We start from the raw sequence: 10,649 nt of genomic DNA on the forward strand, positions 1-10,649 counted from the left end.
TTTGGGTTATTTTATCTATTGTAAATAGTGCTGCAATAAACATAGGGGTACAGGTGTTCTTTTGAATCAATGTTTTTGTGTCCTTTGGGTAGATCCCTAGTAGTGGAATCAGGTCGTATGGTAGCTCCATTTTTAGCAGGTTGAGGAATCTCCACACAGCTTTCCATAGTGGTTGGACCAGTTTGCACTCCCACCAGCAATGTAGGAGAGTTCCTTTTTCACCACATCCTCGCCAACATTTGTTGTTGCTTGGTTTTTGGTATGTGCCATTCTTACTGGTGCAAGGTGGTATCTCAATGTGATTTTAATTTGCATTTCCCTTATTATCAGGGATGTTGAATATTTTTTCATATCCTGTTGGCCATTTGCATTTCCTCTTTGGAGAAATGTCTCTTAAGTTCTTCTGCCCATTTCTTGACTGGATTGTTTAGTTTGTTTTTGTTGAGTTGTGTGAGTTCTTTGAATATCTTTGTGATCAGTCCCTTATCAGTTGACTGGAGTGCAAAGATTTTTTCCCAATCAGTGGGGTGTCTCTCTGTTTTGGTTAATGTCTATTTTGCTGTGCAGAAACTTTTCAGTTTGATGTAATTCCAGGTGTTTATCTTTTCCTTGACTTTCTTTGCTTTGGGTGATGAGTCTAGACTTTGAAGGCAGAATGCTGGGGCCTCCCTGGTGGTTAAGCGGTTAAGTGCAGGTGGTTAAGCGCAGCACTGTGAAGCTGTCTGCAGCTTCTGCAGCGCAGGTTCGTTTCCCAGTCAGCCAGGGAGAAACCCACATGTCGCAGCAGACCTCTCCTGCCTCGCCTGCTGCTCCCCTCAGCAGTGTGTTTTGGTGACTTTGCCTGTTCTGTTCCCCTTGTGTCTCTGGTGAATCCTCTCACGCTCCCCCATGTCTGGCCTGTACCCCGGCCTTTGTATAATAAATAAATCTTAAAAAAAATAAAAAGGCAGATTGCTAATGTAAGTTTTCAGGCACTGGACATAGCAAAATCTGCTTCACTGCTGTCAGTCAATGAGGACTCTATTGTGACCTTTTAAATTGAGAATTGGCATCATTTGTTCTTATTTTCATATAATTGGATGTCTTTTACAGAAAGTGAGAGAAAATAAAAGAAACAATATTTGTTTGCGTCTATATTTACTATTTCTGGTGTTCATTTCCTCCTGTGCGTTTATGTTACTACCTGGTGTTACTACCTTTCAGCCTGAAGAACTTTCAGTATTTCTTCTGAGGAAGATATGCCAGCAATGGCTGTGTCAGTCTTCACTAATCAGAAATACAATGACTTTGCCTTCATTTTTGAAGGATAAATTTGCTCTATATAGAATTTTTGGTGTGTGTTTTCAATAGTTTTATTACAATATAATTTATATACTGTAGGGTAAATGGTTTTTAGGCTATTCTGCCCTCCCAAAGTTAGGATTGCCCTGCCTGATGGGGCACCTGCAGTTGTCACATTGTTGCAAACTATCTTGTTTACTTCTGTGGGCCATAGTAGGAGTACTAAGATAGTCCAGGAGAGAGAAGAAGCAGGCGAGAGGCAAGAGAGAAGGGGAGAAAGAAAGCCAGAGAAGACCACAGTAAAGACTTGCCAGGGGCTTGGAGGCCTCATGACCTCCTGGCCTCCTGGCACCCCAGCACCCCTGCCATGTACCTGTTTGCCACACTACATGTAAAGCTCAATAAAAGCCTGAGAAAGTTACTGAGGGCTCCAGGACTCTGCTTAAGGACTCTCGTCTGCTTGGATCATAGATACCCTGCTCTGTGCCCATCCTGCCCCTACATATACTATATAACTCAGTCATTGAAAGTGTTTATTTCATTGATTTTTAGTATATTCAGAGTTATGAAACCATCACCACATTGATTTTAGGAAATTTTTGGATATAGTCTTCTTCTTGGTTGAGTTAGTTTTCCATTTCTTCCAGCACTTTGATAAAGTCATTATCTTCCAGCCTTCTTTTGTTTGTTTATGCTGAAAATTCAGCTATTACTCATATTGTTTCCCCTGTACATAGTGAATCATTTTTCCTCTTGTTTATTTCAAAAAAGCTAGTCTGTTTATCTGACTTTCAACAGGTTGGCTGTGGTGTGCTTAGGTGAGGATCTCCTTGTCTTTATCCTATTTGTTTTGGAAATTCTTTACCTTTGGCTGTTTCTTCCATCACACATGGGGTCTTTGGACATTATCGCTTCACATACTTTTCTTTCTCTCTCTCTTCTCAGACTCCTTTCCAATGTATTTTGGCATGCGTGCAAGGGGAGATATGCTATGCACATATCTCTGAGACTGTCCATTTTTCTTGATACTTTTTTACAATTTTGTTATTCAGAGTAGAATTTTTCTATTGACTTATCTTTGTGTTTTCTGATTATTTCTTTTGTCATCTGAAATATCCTGTTGGACCCCACTCTGGGATTTTTTACATTGCTTATTCTATTTTTCAAACCCTAGAATTTCTACTCATTTCTTTTTAATAGTTTGCTTGTTTACTGATGTTCCTGATTATTTTCATATTATTTTCTTTTAACCACCTACATGTATATTATATGTGCATGGTTTCTTCCAGTCTTTGAACATATTTTTAATAGCTGCTTTAAAGTCTTTATCTGGTAAATCTAAACTACAGATTTCCTCCACTACCTAAAAGTAGAATGTTCCTATTAGATTTGATTTGGTAGGTTATTTTTCAGGTCTGGGAATGCTCAAAATTATATCATATAAATAAATGGAACAGCATTCCCAGCTGTTCCATTTAATAAATGGATCCAATAAATTATCTATGAAATCACACCAAATAGGAACATTCTGCTTGCACATATTGGGGGAAAGCCATATAAACTCACTCAAAGTCAGATTTTATTTACAGCTTTTTCTCCCCTGAATATGGGTTACATGTACCTATTTTTTGCATGTTTGACATTCTTCTTTAAACATTAGATATTTTAGGAAGTAAAATTCTGATTTTCACGATTGTGTCCACTGAGGTCTGATCGCCCTCCCTTCCTCTCTCACTGCTTGTCTGTCTCTCTCCTTCCCTCTCTGTATTCTTATGCATTCTCCATCTCCCTTCTTTCCTTCTTCCTCCCCTTTTCCTTTCTTTCCATCCTTCATTCTCTTTTTTCATCCTCCCTTCTCTTCCCTCCCTCTCTTTCTTTGTACTCTATAGAACTTTTCCTCTGCGATGTGTTGCCACTAATACCACCACTACGATTTTTAAAATTTTTTGTTGTTGTTGTTAGCCTGACTTCTAAGGACCACCCTACATAGCTTAGTGGTCAGACAGTGACTGTCCAGAGATTGTGTCCAAACACCTTGAGCCCATAAAACTTGCCTTCTGCCAGTGGATCTGTGTGTGATTTGAAGCAGGCATTCAACATTCAGACAGTTTTCATGTCTGCTCCAGATTTTATTTTCTTCTCAGCCCTATTGGGTCTCTCTGTGTGTGCAAACAGTCCCCAGTCAATCTAGGATGTGTGGAGAACTTATCAGCTCCACAATGGCCCTCTCCCCTCCAGGATCTCCTTGTTAAATTTCTGGCTGATCTGTAAACCTGCCACTTCTTGCAACCAGGATTGCAAGCTCAGGTTAGCAAAACTGCAGGCTTACCTGATCCATTTCTTACCAAGGTTGCTGATATTACTGCAAACACCTGGTGGGCATAGGCTTTGCTCTCAGCTCCAAACCATACCCAAACCTGCTGATTTCACAGACTACCCTACTCTTGCCTAAATATCATACCTACTGAGCTAGAGGTAGGAGAGATGGAAGCAGCAATAGGCAAGAAGACCATTGCCTGCCACTGTATTCAACTGAAATGCTAGCACATTTTAATAAATAAATGGCTCTTTTCCATCCACCATTGTCCAAAAATTTTACCTCCCAACTATGCATGCCTTGTTCTACAGTGGCTCCTTTTCCCACTATTTATTTTGTGTTCTGGGGAACAATCTTCACCCATAATGCCTGACAGAAGTAGTATAAGAGATACAGTTGAACTTGTCTCAAATATACAAAGGAAGAATGTCACATCAGGTTTGAAAACACAAATTTTATAGTTGCCTGAGCACCTTCCTTGTGGTCTGCTAAATGATCCAGAAAGAAGGCTAAAGTTTAGAAAGCAGTAAACGTATCAAAATTGGAATTTGTTATTGTGAAAAGCATGGTAACATTATGTAAACCTAGTAGCATAGCAACCTAGTAGCACCGATCAATAAATGGATAAAATGTTGGCTAAAAGAAGAGGTGGTACATATACACAATGCTATACTACTCAGTCATAGAAAAAGATGGATTCACATTATTGCCATGTGCAACAACATGAGTGAATCTGGAGAGTATAATGCTAAGCAAAATAAATCAGAAGGAGAGACAGACAAATACTGAATGATTTCACTCATCGGAAAAATAGATGAGCAAAAAGGAGGAACTGATAAAATCAAATCAAAACAAACCCTGAAACCTGACTGTAGAATTGATGCTGCCAGAGAGGGAGGAGGAGCAAAGTGTGGAGGGGGCCCATGGGATATAGTAAAAGATTATGGGTGCTTTAGTGAAGGGTGCGGTGTGGTAACATACATCTGAAGAGGTGTGAACCTACTCCTCTGAACCACATACAGTGTTGTAAACCAATGTTACCTGAATAAAAATACATATAATTAAAGACAAAAACGAAAGAAACAGCAAAGATAAAAATGCCAAAATTTTAGAGAATTTTAGGAGAAAGCAAGGGTCACTTCTAGTGTTCAAGGTTGGGATCACATCATCTTCAAGCCCCTGTTATCCTAATTCAGTCCCACATCTACTTCTAGAAACACATTTCATTCATAAAATACAGCATGCCTATTCTCTATAAGAATGTTTAGGTATTTTAGTTGAAGAGGGAAAGGGATAGAGGATGTTGGTGTAAGAATTCAATAGATAATCTCCTGGGGATTCAAGGATGGGAAATATAACACCAAAATTCATAGCATGGGATGTGAAAAGTCAAAACAAAAGCGATCTTCCCTACCAGGACTTTAATGGAGGTTCATGCTAATGGGTCTCTCCTTCTTGCAGCTCGTCTTATTTTTTTCTTCAATAAAAGCTTACTTTATTTACCAAAGGTCTCTGCTACCACAAAATTCCACATGACTAACTTGGCATAAACATTACTGCTCTTTGCCCCAAACTGTTCACTTCACAATTCTTTTTTTTTTTTTTTAAGAATTTTTTTTAAGAGGCATGTTTTTATTTATTTGTTTGTTTGTTTGTTTTTGTTTTTGTTTATACACGCACTGGGTACAGTCAGAAGCGCGGGAGGGTGAGAGAATTCACCAGAGCCAGAGCGGGGAGCAGAGCAGGCAGAAGGACCGAAGTACACCGCTGAGGGGAGCAGCGGGCGGCAGGAGAGGTCTGCGCGCCATGTGGGACCCTCCTCCGGTGGCCGGGGAGCAGCCGGGGATCAAACCGGTGCTGCAGAGGCCGCGGGCAGCTTCGCAACCCAGCGCCACCGGGGAGGCCCTCACTTCACAATTCTTAAAGAATTTAATTCACCCATTTTTGTTCAACCATCTATGGCCAATGGGTTGGGGTTATTGAATCAATTATGACTGCCTTTGGCCTTTCTTTTAGCAAGGGCTGTGGGTACAGATTTCCTTAGGAAGGAGACAATGACTGACAACTACAATATAATCAATTCATTATTAAGCCAGTTCCACTATTCCTTAAGTGCTAAAACTTTTGTTAGATTTTCTTTGAGGCAGATAAATTCAGAATTTGATTAGGGTTAACTCTTGAAATTTTATTTTGATAACAAATACTTGTATTTTCAGCTTTTCTCTACTTTGTTGTAGATCACAAATTTGGTTACAGACTAACATAAATGTTTACAAGGTATAGTTTTCTTTAATGTGTATAAATACATATGAAGAATTGAAAAGAGACAGAGAAAAGACACTTCACATGAGGGGAAGAGCACAGTAAAATTATGGAGGCTGATTTGATCATGGTATGTGAGCAATGGCTGTCATAACAAATTACTGCAAACTAGGTGGCTTGAAACAATAGAAATATATTCTTTCACAGTTCTGAACGCTAAGACTTTGAAAGCAAGATGTCAGTAGGACCACATTTCCCTCTAGGGAAGTGCCATACCTTCCCTTGTTTTCCTGGTTTCTTTGAAAAATAATAATAATAATAATTTATTCTTTGAATTGTGGTAACTTTAGGATTCTCTCCATCAGGTATTGTCACCACAGGGTATCCACTACTAAATAACCCATAGTCCACCACCATAGTCCATTGTGCTTGCCTCCCTCTTTTTTCCTACCCCAACCCCAGCTCTTCCCTCCTCTGGGTGTTCCAGTTGTATAGTCAGTTCTCAAGGGTTAGCTTTCAGTGTTGACTTTCTCTGGTCTCCTCTGTTGTCTAAGTTTGGTTTCTTTATATTCCACTTATCAGTGACATCATCCAGTATTTATCTTTCTCCCTCTGACTGATTTCACTTAGTGTTGTCTCTTCTAACTCCACCCATGTTGCTGCAAATGGCATAAATTTATCTTTTTTGATTGCTGAGTGGCATTCCATTATATGCATATTTTCCATACAATGGAATGGAAAACAACAGTTTTTAGTTTTATGTTGTCCCATTTGTTTATGTTCTCATTTGTTTTCCTTACTGCTGGGGATGAATCCACAAAGATATTCCTGAAGCATGTGTTGTGAATTGTTTTGCCTGTTTTCTTCTATGTATTTTATGATTTCAGGTCTTATGTCCAAATTTTTTATACATTTTGAATTGATTTTTGTGTATGTTGTAAGATGGTGGTCTAGTTTCATTATTTTGGCTGTCCAGTTGTCCCAGCACTACATATTTCTTCCTTGTTTCTGGCTGTTGTCAGCAAACCTTTGTGTTCCTTGATTTACAACTGCATCATTCCAATTTCTGGCCTCTGTGTTCATATCACTGTCTTCCCTTGGGTGTGTCTATGTATCTGTTCAAATACCTTCTTATAAGACAGCAGGCACAGAACACCCTAATACAGTGTGACCTTACACATACATCTTCAAAGATACTATTTTCAAGTAGGGTCATATTCTTAGGTACCAAGAGTTAAGATTTCAACAAGTGACCCCATTGAGCACAATTAAATGAAAAGGAAGGCCAGCTTAAATGAAATGGAAGATGTGTACTACAGAAAAATGAGGATAATCATAAAAATGGAGTACATGAGGGCCTCCCCGGTGGCGCAGTGGTTGACCGCTCGGCTGCGAAGATGCCCGCAGCCTCTGCAGTGCCAGTTCCATCCCCTGCCACTGGAGAGGGTCCCACATGGCACGCAGACCTCTCCTGCTGCACCCACTGCTCTACTCAGCAGTGTATTTCGTCAGTCTGCCTGTTCTGTTCGCCACTCTGGCTCTGGTGAATTCTCTCACCCTCCCACACTTCTGACTGTGCCCAGTGCTTGTATAAATAAATAAATAAATCTGTAAAAAAAAATGGAGTACATGAGAACCGGGTCTCATGTACACGAGAACTGCATTCATGGTGCAGATGAAAACCCACATTAATCAGTTCCAAAGGTGTCTTTCTCCACATAGTGGAGATAAACATAGTGCACATAAACTAGAAGTATCTCCACTAGTAATGGGGTTTGTTTGCTTATTTTGCTAGGGTGAGGGTGGTATTTCTGTCTCTTACTCTGCTAAAAATTTCCACAGATTTTTGCCATATCTTTTCTCACATTTATTAAGCCCTATTACCATTGATATATTATTCATGCTCATATCCAAACTTCGTACCCTCGATCTTATCCCTTCTTTTTTTAAAGATTTATTTATTTATGCATATAAGAACTGGGGTATAGGCAGAGGTGGGGAGGGTGAGAGGATTCATTAGCGACAGAGTGGGGAACAGAACAGGCAGAATGACTAAAATACACTGCTGAGGGGAGCAGCAGGCGAGACAGGAGAGGTCTGCTGCTCCATGTGGGTCACCTCCCTGGCTGGGGATCAAACTTTTGCTACAGTGGCTGTGGATAGCTCATAGTGCTGAGACTTACCCACTGAGCCACCAGGGAGGCCCCCCCCCCCGCATCCCTTCTTGACTATTAAAAGGCATTACATCAGCAAATTCTTTCCCAGTTTCCTATTTTCACTCTCAACAAAAATCATTTCCATCAATATAAGATATTGTTACTTTTAAAACATTGTATATTTTAAAAGATGTTTTCTCTTTTAAAAGTTGATTATGGGCCTCCCCGGTGGCACAGCGGTTGAGCGCTGGGTTGTAAAGCTGCCCGCAGCCTCTGCAGCGCTGGTTCGATCCCCGGCTGCTCCTTGGCCACTGGAGGAGGGTCCCGCATGGCGCGCAGACCTCTCCTGCCACCCACTGCTCCCCTTAGCAGTGTACTTCAGTCCTGCCTGCTCTGCTCCCTGCTCTGGCTCTGGTGAATTCTCTCAGCCTCCTGCGCTTCTGACTGTATCCAGTGCTTGTATAAATAAATAAACAAATCTTTTAAATAAATAAATAAATAAAAGTTGATTGTTGTCTCCTTAAAACCTTCGCCTTCAAGGCTACTACACTTTTCTCAATTTCCTTTCACTTAATTAGTTATTCCTTCTAGTCTTCTTTGCTGGTGATTCTTTTCCAACTTCTTAATATTTAAGTATCCAGAGTTCAGAACTTGGGCCTGTTTTGTGTGTGTATGTGTGTGTGCGTGTGTGTGTGCATGTGTCTGTGTGTACTAATGACACCAAATTTGTATCACCAGTGTAACCCTCTCTCTTGTACTTCAGCCACATATAACTACCAATTCAATTTATTTGGGGACAGAGTAGACATTTCAATCTCACCATATCCAAAGCTCAAGTCATCCCACCACCAAATCTGTTCTGGTTTTTTTTGCCATTTCATTTCTGATGATGGCAACTCCATCCTTTTAGGTACTTATGCTAAAGATTGTATTGTTTTCTTTGATGTATCTTCTTTTCCTCACACCCCATATCCAATTGACACAGAAAGTCTATTGTCCAAAATATAAAGAAGCTTCAAGTATAATCATAATATAGCCATTCATCCATTTTTCCTAACATGTCCTCATAGTCCACTAGCCTGAATTATTACTTTAATGTTATTCTAATTGACCTGTTTCTATCCTTGATTTGCTACAGTATTTTCAACATAACAGCCGGAGTAAAGTTATTAAAACTGAAGTCATATTACACTCTCTTCTGCTTAAAATACTCCAATGTCTGCCCACCTAAACAGGGTAAAAGTCAGCCTTTTCCAGTGGGCCATAAGGCCCTACAAGTACTAGCCCCTTGAAATCTTGCCTCTCCTCTCATTTTGCCTATCACTCACTACACACCAGCCTACTGTCCTATTAACACTCATCAAACATCTCAAGCTTGCCCTTCCCTTAGGATCCCAGCAATGGCTTTTTCTTCTGCTTAAAATGCTTTTTCTCGAGATACTGCATTTGTAACTCCTACTCTTTCAAGTATAATTATTACTTGCTCAACTAGGTTTATCCTACCCACCACAACTCCCTTTCTAAGTACTCATTGTTTTGTACTTAACAATCTTATTTATACAAAAAGTGCTCATTTGTTATATTTATTATAAAGTTCCCCTCTCTAAAATGGAAAGTTCGTGAGGACAGAATTTTTTTGTCTGCACACTGATATATTTCAAGTACCAAGAACACATAGAACTATTCAATGAATATTTGTTGAGTGAGTTAATGCCTAGTTTTGTTTTTAAGATCAGACCAATAGCTTCTGAAGGAAAACTTTTTCCTCTAGCAATCCCACTAATTGAAATATAATTAGCATAACACTAAAAAGTACCGTCAAAAATTGTACCTCATCACTGATACTAAAGGAAAAAGGTATAAAGTATACTAGGGAAGATAATTTAATAGTCTTGGCTAGGTTATCTTTAAGTGGCTGTAAGCTGCGATGATTCATGGTCCTCCACCTCGCATTGTGCAATGCAAAGTGACAGGGACCGAGGCTGTTTCTTCCTTGGAATACTTCTAGATTCTACCTCTCAGTCCCAGCATTTTAGGTCAGATCATGAGGATTGTTCTGGACAATAGAATAGAATGGAAATTTTATATTGCATTTCCCAGGCAGACTTCTTAGATTTCACTTGTAATTTTTTCCTCTTCCTTCGTCCTCTAGTCAGGAGAGGATATGGGAAAGGATTTAGAGACCTTAAAATACGATGCAGTCATTGGATGGAAGGAGATTGTGTTTCTCAATATTGAAATGGAAGATCACTATATGTAGAATATAGTGAAACAAAACAAAGGGTCAGATAAAATCAAATCAATAACAAACCCTAGAAATCTCACTGCAGAATTGAGGCCACCAGAGGAGAGAGAGGGGGAAGAGCAAAGTGGTGAGGGGGCATGTAAAGGGCAGGACTGGGCACAGTACAGGTTTTCTGATCCCATGCAGACCGGGTAAAGGAGGAGTCAGAGTCCTCAATGGTTTTGCAGGTTTTTTATTGGGGTTCACCAGGCATATGGCAGGCAGGGGTGCTGGCTGGCGGGCTGGGAGGCTGGCAGGCCTCCCAGCCCCCAGCAAGTCTTCACTCTATCTGGGCTCTCTGGCGTTTGTTCTGCTGCTTCTCGGCTTCTCTTTCAGCTTCTGCTTCGAC

This window comes from Talpa occidentalis, unplaced genomic scaffold (genome assembly GCF_014898055.3).
Source record: "Talpa occidentalis isolate TD23 unplaced genomic scaffold, MPIMG_talOcc4v2.1 talOcc4.11, whole genome shotgun sequence".
Lineage (NCBI taxonomy): Eukaryota > Metazoa > Chordata > Mammalia > Eulipotyphla > Talpidae > Talpa > Talpa occidentalis.